This window comes from Ceratotherium simum, chromosome 39, assembly GCF_057802395.1.
Source record: "Ceratotherium simum simum isolate JZ-2026a chromosome 39, ASM5780239v1, whole genome shotgun sequence".
NCBI lineage: Eukaryota > Metazoa > Chordata > Mammalia > Perissodactyla > Rhinocerotidae > Ceratotherium > Ceratotherium simum.
The window spans coordinates 3,874,761-3,896,157 of record NC_141938.1 but is presented as its reverse complement, the minus strand read 5'-3'; the positions used below and the strand labels follow the sequence as shown (position 1 = coordinate 3,896,157).

General features: G+C 42.7%; 1 protein-coding gene across 1 annotated transcript in view; it reads right to left on the bottom strand.

Annotated features, from left to right (window-relative positions):
* Positions 1–19,744, bottom strand: part of LOC147912108 (uncharacterized) — a 40,650-nt gene extending 20,906 nt beyond the window's left edge. The window contains 2 exon segments of the mRNA XM_087426023.1: positions 17,257–17,365; positions 19,615–19,744. The gene's annotated coding sequence lies outside the window, so the exon portion shown is untranslated.
* Between the last annotated feature and the right edge of the window lie 1,653 nt (positions 19,745–21,397).

Genomic DNA, 21,397 nt, shown 5'->3' with positions numbered 1-21,397 from the left:
GCTGTCCCTTCCTTTCCAAATCCAAACAGATTGGTTATTTATTTATTTATTTATTTATAATTTTATTTATTTATTTTTCCCCCAAAGCCCCAGTAGATAGCTGTATGTCATAGCTGCACATCTTTCTAGTTGCTGTATGTGGGACGCGGCCTCAGCATGGCCGGAGAAGCAGTGCTTCACTGCGCGCCCGGGATCCGAACCCGGGCTGCCAGCAGCAGAGTGCGCGCACTTAACCACTAAGCCACGGGGCCGGCCCATGGGCGAGAATTCTTACCAGAGCCAGCTCTCCTGGGTCACTGTCTGTAGTGCCCAGTCATGAGAGGGAAATAAAATTTCATGCTGTCCCTTCCTTTCCAAATCCAAACAGATTGGTTATTGATCCTTTCTTTCCAAAGGTAGCTACTACCTTCTTTCTTCCCTTGTTTTATGTCCTAAAAACCTGGCTTGGCTTTCTGCCTGCCCGAGACATGCAAGTTGTTGATTCTTTCTTTTGGCTATCTTTGGGAGTGACTCTAGATCTTGTGAAGATGACATCTTTTGCACCCTTCTTGGGGACACATCTTGAATTCACTATTGCCAGAAGTATTCATTGCTTGTCCCTGCTTGTCGTGGCTGAAACCTGACAAGATATTCCAAAGGATTTAATAACTTTATAACTAGAAACTAGGCCAAATTGCAAGCTGATATTCAGTGCCTGATAGAAAAAAATTTTTTTGCCTCCTCCTCTAAGCTAAATGTACCCAGATGGAGAAAAAAGCATTCCAACACAGATGGCTTGCTGTCAGTCCTTTAGCATCTAGGCTACAACCCAATTCCTTGAGGAATTGAGAGCAACTGTCCCAGTCTCACAAATCCCTGCAAAACTAGAAATGCAGCTCTACAGGCAGTGAAAATGTCTTTAATCAATCCCAAAACCTCCCCTGTTCATCTCCAAATGCTTATAAATGATTGGCTTTAGGAAACCAAAGTCCTTGGACAAATTTGCATTCTTACCTGTGCCTCTGAGATATAAATGTTAAAGTATGAAGTTCAGGGAGGTAATTCTTATCCGAAGAAAAATGAAAGGGGAAATGTCACTTGAAACTTGGGTGAATAAAAATCTTTTTAGTGTTTCTCCACAGATATTAGTGAAAGGCTTTAGCAATCTGAGCAGGTAACCTTAACTTATTTCATCTACCAGAAAAACAACTTAGATCCAACTTCTTAATAACTAGTGAGTTTTACATTATTGTACCTGTCTCATGGCTAAAATTTTAAAATAGAAACTGTAAGGTCTCTGTTTGCGTTTGTTTGTATGTTTTGTAGATATGTGGTATTTTTCCATCTGTGGATGGTATTACCAAAACTAATTTGTAAATAGTTCTATTTAATTGGCTTAAACAAACAAGTGCTTAGTATTCATCAAATTCTCAAAAATATTATAGAAACTAACCCTAATGCTTTTCTGGTTCACATGATCTGGGAAAATATTTGGTATGAATACTAGCTTAAGCTTGCAGATTTAATTACAATAGACATGTCTTTAGAGTTATCAACACTTAACATAATGCAGACATACAACTCATTTCACCTGGGTTTATTAATCAAATGAATTCATGTTACCTCTTACAAAATTTGTCAACAAGAAAAATTAGTTTGGGATGCTAGCTGACTTTGTCTAATGTCTAGTGAAATTTTTTGGGTAATCTAAACATAGTTAAAAAACAAGCAAATTGTTCTCTCTCCTTATAAAAAGGGAGATGTTAAACCAATTAAGCTTATTTCATATGTTAAATTACATGGGAAGCTTTGTCAAATAAGAGGTAATACTAAGCCTTTTTATGTTGTGTCTATATAGATATATGTTCTAAGTGTTTTGGAAATTGTGTGAAATTCCTAGAAATCTGATATGTCCTGGTATAATGTCATCAGTCAAAATTCCAGTTATTATCTTAAAATGTTGTATGTTACAAAAATAAACAACTTTCCTTGTTAATTCCATTATAATGAACTCTCATCAGATATTTAACCATGGACATTTTTAAGTCTTTTTTGTCATTTACAGACAGTTACTGTTTTACTCTGATGCTTTTATTAGTGTTCCTGCAAAAGTGCTTCAATTTCAAGGATATTTAAAGAAAGGACTTTTTGACAAATATGACTTTCTGATAACTTTAAGATTGAAAAAATTAATTGGTAAAAATAAAGATGGCTCTTAAATCTCCTTGTAAGAAACTATACCAGGTCCTCCTCACTACCTGGGTGACAATCAAACTTCAGGGGCTTGAATCTTGGATATACACCTCACAGCTGAAGAAGGCTCCACTTGATATCTGGTCCTGACAGATGCTGGAGACCTCCAAATCAAATTGACAAGGAAGAGAAGTAGCTGACATCCATGTAGACTGCTTCCTCCTAAGATACCAGATCAAGACTTAATGCTTCTGCTAAATATAAAACTCTCACTTCTTTCTTTTCTTTCCACTAGTCTGGCATGGGTCTGGAACAATGACAGCATCATTTGTCTGTCCCAGGCCACTGGTAAAGAAGGGTAACCTCTGGAATTTAGATCGACTTTTTATTTCAGGCTAGGAAAAAATCTAACTGACCCCTGGCTTGAACAAGCAAATCCAACAATCCCTGTGAATGAATCCATTAACACCACCACCTTAGTGAGAATGGTTTGTGCCCTCACAGGACTTAACTTTGCCTGTAGTGCTTATCATCCTTCTCAGACCTAAGAAAGCCTGGATGGCTGGCGCATAACTGGGCAATGCCTCTTACATTATCTAACTGAGCCCCTAACTTTTCACAAGCGAACTGAGACATCACACTAGTTGACTCCCTCAAATTTACATTGTTTTGTTAGAAAGGACCTAGCAGGAGGCATTCGGGACTCAGGATTCACTTCCTTTGACAGGGCCATACTTCCCTGGTTAAGAGTACATGTTAAATGACAATATAATCAGAAAACCTCTCCTTAGCCTTTGAAGATATTGCAAACTCCATTTGTAAGACAATAGCTGCTGAACAAAGGTCCTTAGACTCTCTGGCCAAAGTTGTTCTTGGTAACAGGATAGCCCTTGATTTGATTATCTTTTAGCTGAGCAAGGAGGTGTCTGTGCGGTGGCAAACACTAACAGCTGCACCTGAATTAACATTTCTGGAGAAGCTGAAACTCAATTACATAAGATCACTGAGCAAACCACTTGGCTTTTACTAAAGGTGACTCCTTCAATGGGGTCTTTCTTTGACTCATTTGATTTTGATTGCTTTGGGTCTTGGGGACCAAGGCTCCAAAGTGCCCTCTAGATATTAAGAACTCTCCTGCTTATTGTAATCATAATAAACTCCCTGGTGCAGTGTGTTCTCTCAAAAGCTTTAAACGCATGTTTGCAGCCACTAAACACCAAGCAAGTGATTTCGTATAAGACTGGCACATCAGAAAAGGAATGAAGAGATGACTGACTTAAAGATTGTAAACCTAAAGCCTTGACCTGTGAATGTCACAGGGGGTAAGGAAAAACATCATGACCTCTGGATACCACCCGAAGGAAAAACAAAAACTGAGAATTTCACAGCAGTAGCTGAGAGTGGTGCTAATACCTTAAATGTTGATCACATCTCTCAGTAAAGCTAAGAGTCTGATCGAAAAGGGGGAAATTGTGAAAAAGAAAACCACAGGTCCGAAATGGAGTCACTTTTGGTAGGTACACATCACCAAACCAGGACTTAACATATCACCTAACTGCAGCTTCAACCTTCTCCAGGAATGTAGTCTAACTGGTCAGTCTAGGATTTTCTGGTCAGCACCAATGAGGTAATCTGCCACATGGGCCCTCTCCATCCCCCAAAGGAAGATAAGATAATCCACCTAAGAAGATCCTTGTGACCCCAAAGGGAGGTAATTTTGCCTAAAATAATCCTTTCTCCTGTTTATGACCTCTTTGTCCTGCCTTTAAACACTTTCCCTTTCTGTAGCCCTTTGGAGCTCCTCTCTACTTGCTAAATGGGATGCTGCCCAATTGAGGAATTGCTCAATAAAGGCAATTAGATCTTTAAAATTTACTCGGTTGAATTTTTGTAATTCAACATTATTAAAAATAAAATATAGCTCATACACCTTTTTTTGTTTATCTTGAATTGTTTATTGTGAATATCAGGTTTCAAAAACTCAGCCTGAGATTTAAAAATGTGTCTGAAGGCTCACTCCCAGCATGAATTCTAACACTGGCATCTAGATTCCCCATGCTCATGTAGATAACAATGTAATGCATTTCTTGTAAGTTTTTTCAGCATTTATGTACAAAAGAGAAACTTAAGTACATATTTTTTTCTTCCCCTTGATATGCAATATCAAGTGGTCTATGTTGTAAAATATGCTTCGTTTTCTTGTTAACATAAAAATAAATCCTGCACCTATTTTCACATCAACGGTGGTGTGCCACCAGGACGTGTGATGGGGAACACTGGGGAGCTGCTGCTGCTGTCCCTCCCCAGGCCATCCCTGATGAGAGATGGGACCCAGTGGTGAGCAGGATGTCAACCTCCAGGCCATCAGGCTAGAGGACGCCCTGGCCCACAGTCCACCCATCTTCACATTTTCACAGACTTTTAGCCCATTGTCAATGGTCTAGCTGCCTGGTAACAAGAACAACATCAGTTCCTTAACCAAGGTCACCCTTTTGGGAAAAAACACTCTCAGATAAGTTTCTTGTTCATAATTACTCAAATACATAAGAAGGTCACACAGAAAATGAAACCACAGAGCCTCACTTCAACCCTCAGGCTGATAAATAAAATTTCTGAAACACATACTGACACCTCAGTTGAACTCAGAAGCAGAGAAAACAAACAGGGGGTGGGGAGGCAGGCTTTGGAGTGTCAAGACAGTGAGGGGCTCTGTGTTCCCATGGGAGGATGTGAACTGCTTATTTGAAAAATTCTGTGGGAGACTTGGTAATGATATCCACCATGCTAATAACTAAGAGTGTAATACTATTCTTTAAAAGTATAACAGTATACTATACACTACAAAACTAATTATACATATGTTAATTGTATATAACATATTCTACATATATAATATATACTAATTATGTATGATATTATACTATATACTATCCATACTATATACAATATACTTCATATATTATAAATATAAAATATATATACTGTATTCTACATTCTTTCTCAATATATATACACATGTACACACAAAGATACCATATGCAGCATTAGATAATTTTAAACTGTATACTACAGTATAATTATAATTATACACAATACATCATACAACACACAAATACCTCTTTTTAATATGAAAAAAGCCCACACAAAATACTAGTACACTGAATCTAGCAATATATAAAATAACCTAAACACCATGACCACATTAGATTTAACCCAGGAAAGAAATGTTAGTTTTATATCTGAAAATTAATTAACATAAGAGATCATTAATAGAATCAATGTCAAAAACTACAGGATCATCTCAATAGATACAAACAAGCATCAGACCAAGTTCAACACCCCTTCACAAGGAAAACACTCAATAAAGTATGATAAACTCCCTCAGTAAACTACCTCAACCTGAAATAAAGCATCAATGAAAACCCACAGCTGACATAATTCTTTTTTTTTTTTTGACTTTATTTATTTATTTTTTCCCCCCAAAGCCCCAGTAGATAGTTGTATGTCATAGCTGCACATCCTTCTTAGTTGCTGTATGTGGGACGCGGCCTCAGCATGGCCGGAGAAGCGGTGCGTCGGTGCGCACCTGGGATCCGAACCCAGGCCGCCAGCAGCAGAGCGTGCACACTTAACCGCTAAGCCACGGGGCCGGCCCCTGACATCATTCTTGATGGTGAAAGACTGAAGGCTTTAGCTCTAAGATCAGAGAGAAGACAGAGATGTCTGCTCTCACCAGTTCTACCCAACGTGGTAAAAGGTGCTACCAGGCAATTAGGCAAGAACATGGAAAAAAACAACCATTCCAGATTTCAATGGACATACACACACAGAGCCCCACAGACACACAAAATCACACAGACCTTGTCATGGCACATATAGGAGGACACAAAGAGACACAGACACACAAACTCACAAATCCTCAGAGTTAATGACTCAGAGACACAGATGTTCTCATAGACACACAGAGCCCAGGCCCTCTGCACTCCTCCCCACTTTTCTTTACTCTTTAGGGCCAATCATCAGATAATCGTATAATTTTATTTACATATTTTATTTCTTCTGTCCTAGAATGTCAGCTTTAAAGCAAAGAGGTATATTTGCTCTGCTTTGTTCAACAAAGCACCTAACAAAAGGCCTGTCACACAAACACTCATATAGAAGCTTTACGAAAACCTCAGTATAGGCCCAAATCTTCACACAGTGAATTGTTCTCCTCCCATCGCATCTGGTAGAGGGGTGTCTCCTGGCTCCCAAACCAATCCCCAAAAAGGGTGTCTCAGCTCCTCCAGATGGGGAAGGGATTTCACCCTTCCTGACAGCACACAGGACAAAAAGTACATCTCTACAAAAGACACAAAAGGGGAGACTGGATGGGAGACTCAGGGCCCCAAATGGCTGGAGTCTTGATTTCCAGCCCCTTTCACTCCTAGAAATGCAACCAGAAACTCACTCATCATGAATTGTCCCTTTGTCACTTTGCTTTTCTACTGTGAGCTCAGTGAGGGGACAAAGGTGAGTATCTCCTCACTCGCACCCATGTCCTCTGCTGCAGGCTCCTTGGTAAACATCACCTCTGCTGTGGACTCATATTCCCACAGACCTCACTCAGTCCTCCCATGGTGGCCCCACCATCTGAACTGAACACTTTCTCCTTAGGATCAGTGTCTAATTTGTACCCTTGATGTTTCAATTTATGGAGGTGACTAAGTGACAACATGGGCAGGCCAATGTCATTTAAAGATTTTTATTACTTACACTTCCCAAGATAAGGGGGTATGCCATGGCAGGCAGGGTCACAGGGGATGAATCAGGTTTGCTTAGGAGGCAGAATCAGGAGTTTGACAAAAACCTTTATATGACAGCGTTTATTTCAGGTTAAATACAAAACGTAAGTCAGGGCAGAGTAAGCAGCTAAGGATTGACTACTTTGAACACTTCCAGCAGGGCCGGCCCTGTGGCTTAGCGGTTAAGTACGTGCGCTCTGCTGCTGGTGACCCGGGTTCGGATCCCGGGCGCGCACTGACGCACCGCTTCTCCGGCCATGCTGAGGCTGTGTCCCACATACAGCAACTAGGAGGATGTGCAACCATGACATACAACTATCTACTGGGGCTTTGGGGGAAATAAATAAATAAATAAAATTAAAAATGAACACTTCCAGCAGAGTTTGGGTCATAGGGATGGTCCCTGGTCATCTGGTAGCTGATCCTGGGTTGGTTTAGGGCAGGGGAGATATCGTCTTGGTGTGTGAGAGGTGGATAAGGAGGTCTGTAGGGACAGGGCACTGGTCCGAGTGGTGGGCACATGAAAGGCCTGCTCCAGACAGGCTGTCCACTGCCAAGGGGGAAGTAGGTCCCCCTGGGAGGAGCAGTGTCTCCCCATGTCTGAGAGGCCCCCAAGATGTCAGAATATCTAAGGAAACACAAAACACATGATGAATACTATCAGAAAGAAGACAAGGATTTGTCTGCTCATGTCAGTTCTTTTCAACACGGCGAGGGAGGTGCTACCAGGGCAATGAGGCACCAAATGAAATAAAAGCATTCCAGATTTTAAGGACACATACAGACACAGCCCCCCAGACAGACATACAAAGCCACACAGGCTTTCTCACTGGACATACATGTGCACACACCCACACACAGACACCCAAAGTCACAAATCCTCAGAGACAATGGCCCAGACACACAACAGCCCAGGCCCTGAAGAGGGGAGAGTCAGGGATCACAATGGCTGCAGTGATCATCGTGCTCCAGCCCCTCAGGCTGCTATGATCACTTCCAGAAACACGCCCCTCACCACGTGCCCCTTCTTCACTCTGCTTTCCCACTGGAAGCTCAGTGCAGACAACAAAGTCTGTGTCCTCACCCAGCCGCCACAGCCTCTGCTGCAGTCTCCGTGGTCTGGGATCCATCACCCCGAGTTGTCACTTGTGCAGACCTCTCATGGGGTCAGCCCCGAGAGCCATCCTCACTGAAGCCTTGATCACTGCCCTGCCCTGGATCATTCACTGATGGGGGCTAGAGGTCTCAGGACTTCAGACCCCAGGTCACCTAGCAACAGAGACATCACCTTTAGGACCCAGGAAAGCACTGGAAGTTGTTGCAAGAACAGATAGGGACATGGCTTGACACATTTTTGCCTCTTCCCTTCAAGAAACAGTGGCATGGCCTATGACAAAGGAGAGGGGTTGCCACCTCCAGTGCCTGTGCAATTCAGGAAAGGTGGAAATCCCTGCCATTTCTGTTACTTCTTTTGGAGTGGTGCTCACTGCATTCTGGGAGCCAAGTGAAGTGAGGGGGCCCCAAGACTGTGGAGGGTCTGGCTGAGATCGCCATTTCCCATAGGCCTCAGGACTCAAACTCTACAGGGTGAGTCCTGTTCCAGAAAAAGTAAGCACTGGCCTTGGAGGGTGGGCTCCAAACTCACTCTGGAGGCAGGTTCTGAGGTGAGGGACCTGGGCGTGGTCAGAACGTGAATCACTGAAACCACAGGGTGGAAATTGCCAGAGATCTCAGGGAGAGTTATTTAGGTACAGCCAGGCACCTGGGGGACTCCCAGAGCTAGCACAAGGCAAAGCATCTCTTTTTGACATTAGTGGTGGTACTGAGACTCTTCTAAAACTGTGCTTATTCCTGCAGAAGTGATGTTTATGTGACAGTGGGGAGTATTGTGTTCCAGGGGCCTGTGCCTCATGACATGGGTTCTGGGTTCTGCCACTGCCTCACCTCACAGTCACCTGGGGTTGCAAATGTGAAAACAAATACAGGAAATCTCATTTACAATGAAGTTAGGAAGCCCTGAAGGGGGAGCTCTCATGTACTACAACTCACCATACCTTACAGACCCCAAACAAGAAGAAGTGTCCCTCCCAATCCCCAATAGGAAGAAGCATACTTTACAGACCCCAGCAGGAGGAAGGAAGAATTTCTCTTTGCCTCCCGTGACAGCCCAGCCAATGAGAAACCACCACACTTAGCCAATGAGAAACCACCATACTCAGTCAATGAGAAACCACCACCTGAACTCTCACTCTCTTTCAATGGACTTCTGTTCCAAACAGCCCCTCCTAGCCTCCTCCTCTCCTCCATAAAAGCAGGGCCATCTGTTCTGTTCTCCCTACCTGGCTATGGTTCACCATAGTTTGCATGTCCTGAATTGTACTTCCTCTGCTATTCCTGAATAAATTCATTTTACTGATAAAATAATTGTCTCTTTTAATTTTGAGGTCAACACAACCAAGAAAATTTCCATAGTGGGACAACTGTTGCATTTAAACATGTTTCCCAACAAGGAGGCACAGAGCAGTCTTGAGATGGGAACTTAAGAGCTGGAAATTGCCTCAAGACCTGCTCTGGGAGATTTGATGTTGATGCCCAAGGATTAGATTGGGATGTACCTGGGCAGATCCCACATGTGGGAACGTGTTAAATGCACCTTTATGTTCACACCACGCTGTTCCCAGGATATGACCCAGAAAACCTGGTGTCAACTCAAAGATGGATGCTGGGAGCCCTATCACTTTCTCACCAGTTATGTGAATGACATATGGGCAGGCATAGCCCTAGAGGGAGTTTTCTAACTTCAGACTGGTACCAGAAAAGATCTATTCTGGCCTATGTCCTTCTTCCCCAGTCCTTCTACTTCTTCCTAAGAAAAAACGCAAGGTGGTGGAAGGAAGTGTTGTGTATGTAGCTATCAAAGTTCAGGAGAGTTTAACATTCCCTAGAATGTGAGGACATTTTTGTTGTTTTCTATTAATTTTTTTCAGTATATACACAGGATATTTTAAGAGTAGTTGTGAATTTTCACAAATGTAGAATTATACCACCATCAGGACGGAGAACACTCCATCACCCAAAGGAACACTCTCAGGGTGCCCATTTGTACTGAACCCTCCCACACTTAAGAACTGATCTAGTTTAGGTTCCTATACCATTGCCTTTTCCAGAATGTCATATAAGTATAACATCGTGTTGCCTTATGAGTCTTGTTTGGAAACTTTGATGCCACATTTGTAAAAGTGCATAATTATACAAACCTTGTAGTGTTCTTGTGAGTTTAAAATTTTTGACACTGCCCAGGAGAGAGGCACACATTATGCCTTTAAAACTAAGAGAATCCACTGTTATGAGCTATGTGAATTGGGGTAAGACTCCATGCTTAACTTTCTTCATTTGCATCATGGGAAGAAGGATAGGGGCAGGGGATCAAACGAGATACTAAGAATTACAAAATCACTTAATCTCTACACTCCTAGGAAAACATAAATTAGCACTGAATAAAAAAGGAACAAGTCTGGATTTCCGTTGTTGTTTAGTGAAAAAAGCTGCCCTGATTTACCCCATCTTCCATAACATCTCCTGAAAATACAAACATATAAAAATGATCCCTGAAGGGGCTGACCCGATGGCGCAAGCAGTTAAGTGTGCACACTCCGCTGCAGCGGCCCGGGGTTCACAGGTTCAGATCCCAGTGCGAACCGACGCACCGCTTGTTAAGCCATGCTGTGGCGGCGTCTCATATAAAGTGGAGGAAGATGGCCACGTATGTTAGCTCAGGGCCAGTCTTCCTCAAGCAAAAAGGGGAGGATTGGCATCAGATGTTAACCCAGGGCTAGTCCTCCTCACAAAAAATAAATAAATAAAAAATAAACCAAAAAAAAATCATTACTAAAAAAAAGAAAGATCCCTGAAAACAGTAAAAATGGGCTTTGGGGGCTTTGTGCATCATTGAAACAAAAACCTCCCAGCTACTCCTCTTATAAAAAGGCATAGAAAATTTCCCAGTTTGAGGATGTCAAATTTACCTCCTTTGCCACCACACAGGATATCACTCAAAATGATACTGTGTGTCTGTCTACAGCTCTCCTCAGTTACTGCCTGGATCATTACCCTCTAAACATTCACAGCTCTTTTTAGTGTTTAAACCAGAAATCACATTGAACTTGCACAGATGTCACTCTACTCATAGGAAACCCATGATGAGCTACAACTGTGCAGATGATCAGAACCTTCCTCAAATTGGGAGGAACTCGAAGGTTTCATGGGGAACAAATTGTGTCACTCAGTCTGAATAGCAGCAAAATTATATGCTTAATCAAAAGGCAATTTCAAATCCTTTCAACTGATGTTAAACCGAAACATAAATACCACAAATACCCATGGCCCAAAGCAATGGAAGTCTCGAGTTCCAGACACCCATGTATCTGGATAGTGATCAAATAACACATGCAGAAAAAGGTTTAACCATGGCTAAAATGAAGATGAACTCTATCTATGCCTTTATCTTTATGGGGATCCATTGCTGTTACTCCCAAGAATGCAGGACTTTTGGTATTGCTGTCCACTGTTTCCATCCATATCTGAGCAGTTCTTCCAACAGGGTTTAAGATGTATTAGATGGTAGGAAACTAATGATCAATGATGACATCCTCCCTCACTGAGTCCCCTACCTCAGTAGATAAGATACACATCCATCAAATGATGAATGGATACAGAAGTTGTGGTACATATATATATACATGATGGAGCATTATTCAGCCATAAAAACCAAGGAAATCCTACAATTTGCAGAAACATGGATGAAACTTGAAGGCATTATGCTAAGTGAAATAATTCAGACAAAGACAAATACTTCATGATTCCACTTATAACTGGAATCTAAAATGAGAACACAAAAACAAAGTCATAGAAAGAGATCAGACTTGGTTACCAGAGGTAGTGGAGGGGGGCAACTGGAGGGAGGTAGTCAGATGGTATGAACTTCCAGTTATAACATAAATAAGCACTAGGATGTAATGTACAACATGACAACTATAGCTAATACTGCTGTATGACACATAAGAAAGCTGCTAAGAGGATAAATCTTAAGAGTGGTCATCACAAAGAGATTCTTCTTTTCTTCTTTCTTTTTATTGCATCTATACAAGAAGATGGATGTTAGCTGACTTGTGGTAATCATTTCATAATATGTGTAAATCAAACCATCATGTTGTACACCTTAATTTTTTCTCAATAAAACTGAAAAAAAAGAGTCAGAGACTTCTGGTCTCTGATCTGTCACGTAAGGAACTTAAAGCTAGATTCCAGTCCTCAGAAGAAAAAAGCCAAGTAAAGTGAAATCAACAACTCTTCCATCAGAGAATTGAGGCCATAGGGTAAACCGTTGTCTCCACAATTAGAGAGAGAGACAAAAAAGTAGATATTTAAAAATATACCCCAGGGCCGGCTCCGTGGCTTAGCGGTTAAGTGCGCGCGCTCTGATGCTGGCGGCCAGGGTTCGGATCCCGGGAGCGCCCCGAGGTACCACTTCTCCGTCCAACGCGAGGCCGAGTCCCACGTACAGCAACTAGAAGGATGTGAACCTATGACATACAACTCTCTACTGGGGCTTTGGGGGGAAAAAACTGAATAAATAAAATCTTTAAAAATATACCCCAAATATTCTACTCTTAACAAGGCATGCCCTAAAAACAATCTATTCCACAAGAGCATAACTGAGTGGAACTTTCCAGGAGCTGAACTGACCTGTGGGTAGGGAAAGACCGAACTTGAGTCTCTTCTAGCCTTTTCTGACCTCAAAGGTGAGGCAATTGTGAAGAAGATGGGTTTTGTTTTCCTGCTCATGACATCAAATATTTGCTATCTGTTCCATGCCACTTCTCCAACGCTACCTCACCAAAGAGGTATCCAACGGTTTGATGCAATTATAACACTAACTAACCAGGGTTCACGTCAGACTCCACAGGTTAAGAGCTCAGTCCCACAAACTGCCCCTTCTTTAGATGCCACCTGTGCCCAGGCCACCAACATTTCTACTCAGCCATCTACAAATTCCTAGATTCTCTCAACACCTTATGACACTTTGTAATTTACTGAAACGACTGTCGGACCACAGTAAACAGTTTTAATTACTATTATTCATTTACAATAAAGAAGACAACTCAGAAACAGACAAAGGGTAGAGATGCACAGGGCAAAGTAGGGTGGTGGTATGGGTGAGGGGAGTGGAGGTGGATGGGGGTGCAGAGATTCCACACCCTCTCTGGACACTCTACCCTCCCAGCACCTGGATGTGTTGGTGCTCACCAACCCAGAAACTCTCTGAATTCTGTCTTTAAGTGTTCTAATGGAGGTTTCACTACGTGGACACAATTTATTAAATCACTGGCCATTGGTGATTACCTCAGTCTCCAGCCCCTCTCCTCTCCACAGATGCTGGGAGCTGGGCCTGAAAGTTCCAAGCCTTTAATCAAGGCTTGGTGTTTTCAGTGTCCAATTCCCACCCTGAAGCTGTCTAGGAGCTGGCCAAGAGTAGCCTCATTAAAACAAAAGACACTCTATCACCTTATCACTCAAGTAATTCCAAGTGCTTCAAGAGGTTTTTGCTAGGAACTAAGGACAAAGATCAAATATCTTCTTATTATATCACAGAAGCTCAAGCCCAGGAATATAGGCTTATTAAAAGATTGAGACCAAATCACTGGACTTGAGAATGCTCCCCCTCTGCCCATGCCTTACCTCTACATCAACTGGGCTCTTGTTTAATGCTAGTGGACTACACTGAAAGAACCAGATGCTTTCCACTAATAGGAGGAAGGCAGGGATGTCGCTTCTCACCACTCCTAGTCAACATTGTACTGGAATTCTTAGTAATGCAATTAGACACGAAAAGGAAATAAAATATACATAGATTGGGAAGCAGGAAATAAAACTGTCCGTGTGGCACAAGATTGTCTATGGAGAAAATCTCAAAGAACCCTCAATAACAAAGAAACCCCTTGAACTAAGAAGAGAGTAGAGGAAGGTTGAAAGATAAAATGTTAATACACAAAAGTCTATTGTTTCCTATAGATCCACACCAAATATAGTGAACTCATTTTGGACAAAGGACCAAAGGCAATTCAAAGGGAAAACATAGCCTTTTCAACAAATAATGCCAGAAAAACTGGCCATCCACATGCCAAAAAAAAAAAAAAAGAATCTAGACATAGACTTTGCACTTTTCACAAAAATTAATTTAAAATGAATCACAGGGCCGGCCCCGTGGCTTAGCGGTTAAGTGCGCGCGCTCCGCTACTGGCGGCCCGGGTTCGGATCTCGGGCGGGCACCCACGCACTGCTTCTCCCACCATGCTGAGGCCGCATCCCACATACAGCAACTAGAAGGATGTGCAACTATGACATACAACTATCTACTGGGGCTTTGGGGGAAAAAAAAAAAAAGGAGGAGGATTGGCAATAGATGTTAGCTCAGAGCCGGTCTTCCTCAGCAAAAAGAAGAGGATTAGCATGGATGTTAGCTCAGGGCTGATCTTCCTCACAAAAAAATAAATAAATAAAATAAAATAAAATAAAATGAATCACAGATCTTAGGATAAAATGTAAAACTACAACAATCCTAAAAGATAACATAGGAAAAAATCTAGGTGACCTTGGGTTTGATGATTAATTTTTAGATACAACACCAAAAGCAAGATCCAAGATAGGAAAAAATAAGTTTGACTTCATTAAAATGAAAATCTTCTCATCAGTGAAACACAATTTTAAGAGAATGAAAACGCAAGTCATAGACAGACAGATAAGCTTTGGAAATCAGTTATCTGATAAAGGACTGGTACCCAAACATCCAAAGAACCCCTAAAACTTAACAAAAAGAAATCAACTCAGTTAAAAATGAGCAAAAGATCTGAACACACACTTCACCAATGACATACAGATGGTAAATAAGTACAAGAAAAGATGCTCAAAATCACGTCACTAGGAAATTACAAATAAAAGAAGAATGAGATATCTCCATATACTTATTACAGTGGCTGAAATTAAAAACATTGAGAACACTGAACAATGATGAATATGGAGAGCAACAGGAACCCTCATGCATTGCTGGTGGGAATGGAGAATGGTATGCCTACTTTGGAAGAGAGGCAGTTTCTTAAAACAAAGCCTATTCTTACCACACGATACAGCAATCATGTTCTTCGAACTTACCCAAATGAGATGAAAACTGATGTTCACAAAAATCCCTACATGTGAATGTTTACAGGAGCTTTATGCATAATTGTCAAGACTTAGATGTAACCAAGATAATTTCAATAGGCGAGTAGATAAACAATCACTGGTACATCCATAGGATAAAACATCCTTCAGTGATGAATAGAAATGAGGTTATCAAGACACAAAGACATGGAGAAGCTTTAAAATCATATTGCTAATGAAAGGAGCCAATATGAAAAGGCTACACGCTGTATGATTCCAAGTATGTGACATTCTAGAAAAGATAAAAGTATAAGACACTGAAAGACCACTGGTTGCCAGGGATTTGGGGGTGGGAGGAAGGGATGAATGAATAGGTGGAGCACGGGAGATTTTTAGGACAGTGCAAGTATTCCATATGATACAGTAATGATGGAGACAGGTCATTTGACATTAGCCAAAGCCCAGAGATTGTATAAGACAGAGTCAACAATAATGTAAACTGTGAACGTTCATGCATCAAATTGGCTCATCAAATGTAACAAATGTACGACAGTAATACAAGATATAAAATATAGGGCAAACTGTGTGGAGGCAGAGGGGTTATGTGGGAAATCTCTATACTTTCTGATCAAGTTTTCTGTAAACCTGAAACTGCTCCTAAAAAAAAATGGTAAGGTCTACTAGGAAAAAGAGATAAACACAGACACTTTAATACTCACCCTGATGACTGACTGATGACAGAAACAGACCATCTTTCATTCATTAATTTGAACTTATTTCAATAAGCCATTATAGTGCTCTATGAACCCTGCACTCTGAGACTTGCAAGAGAGAAGAAACTTCCATTGAACGCCTTAGTAAGAGCCCAGCAGTGTACATTCTGAGAAATTCGAGTGCCTTTGTTACTATCAGTAATGTCTGGAACCCCCACGTAGATAAAGTGTCCTGGTGAGGCTTTTTTTATAACCTTCATATATGGAGAGACAAATGGTATTCTGCTTTCTATCGTAGGTAACTGTGAGACATGAGATTCCCGGAGTTCTCTTACCACAAAGGGGCAACTCTCAGGGAATCGCCCACAGTCTGTAATGCCTGCAGCTGGAGCCAGTTGTTGGTCAGTGCTAAGATGACTGCTGGATGTATGGTCAGTTGTGATGACCTTTAAGTCCAGTCCTTCATCAGCAATGTCCCAATTAAGAAACAAAAAGCAACTCTGCCTGAGCTCCATCATGTATGAATGAGGCAATGTTTTCCCTAAAGCCTATGAACTCCCATTCCTTTTCACTCAGGGCATCCTAAGGAACTCCCCAGGAGGCCTGGGGGTCTAAGAAAGGGGGCACCTTTTTCAACACCATGGCACCTGGCAAGGGACTGAGGAGAGGGAAGACCACCCCCTCCTGCAGGTAGGATATCCCAGAGGCCCAGGTTTGGGTCCATCACGTCTCCAGGGGGTCTCAGTAGCTATGCTGAGCTCTTGGAGTGCTACTTCCAAGCCCCAAGGCAAAATGGACTGCTGGATAGGTGGTTCCATGCTCAGGGCCATCTACTTTCAGGATAGGCTCACAAGTAAAGTCACTGCAGCTCAAATGACATATAGTGTGGGGCCTAGGGCAGGTTCTTGCATCAGAAGCCTACGGACAATGTGAGGCCATCATGAGTATGACAGGAAGCAAGACAGAATGTCACTGAGGCCTCTGTAGTGAAGGAGTCTCTGAGGGCACTAACAGGAGTGTTGGTTGTACGCCAATTTAAAGAGATTCTCCAGACTTTTGTGTTAGAGGTGCCCATTTAAGGGGGCAAATTTGCAAGTAACAGCACAAATAGGCTCAAGTAAAATTTGTATACAAGAAATATGTTAACTCTGGAACAACAAAAGAATCTAGTAGATGTTGTGGGTGCTGAGGAGAACAACAGCTATTTCTTCATGGTATCAAAGAAGAAGCAGGTCTCACATTATGCAGTAATTTCCAGAAATTTAACAAAGTTGTCAGGGCCTCACATTATATGAGTGGCAATGCCCCATCCACTTTTTGTGAGCTCCTTTTTTCAATATTACTATGTCCTCAACGTCCTCAGAGGAGATGTCATTAACGGAACATTGTACCTGTGTTCTTGGAGAAACCAGGATGCAGTTCAGATCCTGCTGCAATGACTGTGTGGGAGGGCACAGCTGTTGAAGGTCCACGAGAACCCAGTAAAGGTGGATCACGCCCCTGCAGAGGAGAAGGCCAAGTGCAGCTGAGAGGCTGCTGACATAGGCACCGACAGAACAGACTTAGCCAAATCTGTGAGAGCAGGATGTTTATCACTTGCTGATTGGTTGTAGTCAGTAATTTCCACACTGTTGGGGACTGGGTATAGAGGTCTGTGTGGTTCCAACACAGCTGCAAGGTTGTGGTAAACCACTCTGAGGTGTCATTTGCTCTTTCCAGGTTTAACAAGACAAACTGGGGTTTTAAAAGCAGCACAGGGAATAATCAACCTTTCACTAACTAGGTTTTCTATCCATTTTTCAATCCTTGAAGGCCTTGTGTAATTTATATTTGGCCATATTAACTACTTGATTTGTAGGGTAAAGTCACTGGGGTCCTAATTTGTCAAGCCAAATTGTAAGTTGCAAAGGCTTAACTTAATTTTAATTCTTGATCATTAGATCAGAGCTTCCCAGCTCACTCTGGGATGATTTAGGACAATGAGTGCTACGACCATGGAGAATTTAGGCAAGACCATAGTTCTGAAGGTTAAGGAGAAACATTTGTCCTATTTGTCCTCTATGTTATATTCATTAATGCCCCTAAGATCATCAGGGCACTTTTTGTAAATCTAGTGGGATCCCAGATATAACTGTAATGTGACACCTCATGTTGATTAACTGCTTGAAGGTTTCTGAATTAGTGCATTACATCAGATAGCAAAATTAATTCAGAACCTATGTTGTACAGGCCCAAAACTCAAGCAGTGTACCTTTATCTGTTTTGTTATATCAATTCTTTCCGTATATTTTGGATTTCCAATTCTGTCAAACCGTGAACCTTTCTTTCAGTATTCTTTTCTTTTGTTCTCTTCCTCTTGTCCTTCCCTGTTTTGTTATTTTGGTCATTGGATATACTTCAGGGGAAAGGGTGTCCTCTCTACTGTAGTATTTGTTTTTCTTCCCAAGAGCCTCAAAACAGTGCCATCAGGGTTAGGAGCCTCCCTGATGACAACTGGGTGCTTTAGTGAGTTTAAGGTCCCTGGAGTTAAGTCAGGTTTGAACTAATCCGTTTGCTGTGTCATAGCGGTGCCATGGGTGCTGTCCCCTATAACCCCAAAGTCAGGATCTTTGTCACAGCAGAGGCAGCGGCAGCAGTAGCAGAGGTAATTAAGGGTCCTGGTGAGCCCTGTGGTATTAGGAGTGTGGACTCCACCTGCCACCTACTGGCTGCCTTTCCCCCTCTCTTCTGTTTGTCTTTTTAAATGACAGCTGTTTCAGGAGTGACCACCAATGGGCCCTCCTCTGGCACAGGGTATAGTCCCCCTGTGCCATCCTCATCCCTGTGGTATGTTGGAGCCAACTCAGTCTCTGTCACAACTTCATTCTACCACAGATAAATCTCAGCAAAGACGTTGACCCAGGACTCATTTAAGGAGGCCCCAATCACATAGTCCTGCTTCCAAATGCCTACAAATTCTTCAAACTGCCAACTCTGCTCAGCTGAACCTAGAACTGAGGCTTGGTGGGTCAACATTGCAACACGGGGCAGCACAGCTCACAGCACAGGCTCCCCAGCAAGCAGCAGCCCACAGTGCAGGCCACCACCAGGCAGCAGAGCAGGTGAGCAAGTCAGAGCAGGAGAAGACAGACCCACGGGTGGGGTCATGTCTGGACATGCTGCTCAGGGCACAACTGTTATGGTCACTGCAGAAGGGTGGGTCCCTTGTTGATACAGAGGCCAGGGTGGCCCGTGCACACACACACACACACACACACACACACACACACACACACACGGTAAGAAAAGGCTTAGGATTCACATATTGCCAGTCCTAGCGAGAGCTGTGGATTTGACACCCTGCTTCCCAAACATTCAGAAAACTCAGGGAAAAATGGGTGTACCCTGGGAGAAAAATGGACTGGAGACTCCACAGATCACAGCTCCTCCCACGCAGGAGCCCCGGAGACCGAGTCACGACCGTCCCCGATGACCCTCCCCGTGGTCACCGCACCATCTGGGGACACGCGGGGCTGCGGGCGCAGAGCTGCCCAGAGAGGCTCCGGGGCCGAAGTCGCCGCGCGCAGTGACCACAGGACGCCCGGGGTCCCGGCTGCCGGCCCGGCCCCCACGCTGCGGCCGGAGGGGACTGAGGTCCGAGCGGCGCCACCGCGGACCCGGGTCCGCAGACTCGGAGGCGACCGCGGGGAGGCCGGTCCCGCCACGGCCGGTTCCGACCCCAACCTCCAATGCCCGGACCAAACTCTCACCATTGGTAAGTTTCCTGGCTCCCTCGCGTCGGTCCTACGATTCCGCACAGGTCACAGCGTGACGGAGTCCACGGTAGAGCTATGTGGAGCCTTTACGAGCAGCAGCTCGTGAACCGAAGGACTGCGGAGCGAGCGGGAAGTCGGGAGTAGGGGCGGAGCGTCGCCCCACCCGCCTGCCCCGGAGCCGACCCTGATTGGACAGTTCGAAAGGCACCGCCCACTCACTCCTGAGTGACAGTTGGACGGAGATCATGTGTCTGGAAGAGGAGCTGGACCTTGTCCTCTTTGGGGACTTTTCCATTGAAATGCCATGCTGTGAGGCCACTCAGGGAACTGTGACACTTCTTTGCAAACATAGATACTTAAAAGTCACCTCACCAGGGGACGGCTGCATGGCATAGTGGTTAAGTTTGCACGCTCTGCTTTGGTGGCCTGGCGTTTGCAGGTTCGGATCCAAGGAGTGGACCTACACACCGCACATCAAGCTGTGCTGTGGGGGCATCCCATAAACAAAGCAAAGGAAGATGGGCACAAATGTTAGCTCAGAGCCAATCTTCCTCAGCAAAAAAAATTCCTGTGGCCTCCCACGCACTCAGCTCTGGTGCGAAGTTGGAACCTGCAGCCCTAGCTGGGTGCAAGGACTCTTCTCAGTCTAACCACAAGGTATGAGATGTGTTCATTCAATTCTCAGGTGTACGTTTTACCCTGGAGGTAAATTTATTTTAGATCATTGTTTGATTGTATCCTCAGAGAACTTTGAAATGTAAAAGGCTATAACATCCCTAAGGTGATTCAATTGCTATTTGGACTGATATAACAGAAAACAAGAAAAGGTTATGTAAATATGGGATGTACCTGGAAAGTATTCATTTGTTTAAGAGATGGATTGCAAAACTCATTTGCATTGCGAAACTCTTAATGCATTTATCCACTTGTTTGAACAGTTTTTAAAGATGCAATACACATACTATACAATGGAGCCCTTTAATGTCTATAACTCACTGATTTTCAGTATATTCACAGATATGTGCAATTATCAGCACAGTCAATTTCAGAACATTTGCATTACCTAAAAAGAAACCCCTATACCCTTAACCTATCACTGCCCTATCTTCCCACCTAGCTCCTCCAAGCACCAGCCCTAGACAACCACTAACCTATTTCCTTTCTCTATAAATTTCTGTATTTGTTGACTTTCATATGAAGGGAATTATATAATATATGGTCTTTGTGTTTGAATTCATTCATAGTATAATTTTTTAAGGGAAGTCCATGTTGTAGCATGTATTACTACTTCATTCGTTTTTTCTTAAATTGAAATATAATTGATATGTAACATTATATTCATTTCAGGTGTACCACAATAAGTCTAGTTGACATCCATCACCACACATAGTCATAATTTTTTTTCTTGTAATGAGAATTTTAACATCTACTCTTAGCAAATTTTAAATATACAATTCAGTATTGTAACTACAGTTAACAGGATGTAATGCTGTACACTACATCCTTGTGACATTTATAACGCGAAATGTGTACCTTTTGAATACCTTCTGTATTTATTCCATAACAGTTACATCCTATCCATTTTTTTTTTAAAGAATTAGATTTTTATTTTATTTATTTATTTTTTGTGAGGAAGATCAGCCCTGAGCTAACATCCATGCTAATCCTCCTCTTTTTGCTGAGGAAAACGGGCCCTGAGCTAACATCTATTGCCAATCCTCCTCCTTTTTTTTCCCCAAAGCCCCAGTAGATAGTTGTATGTCATAGTTGCACATCC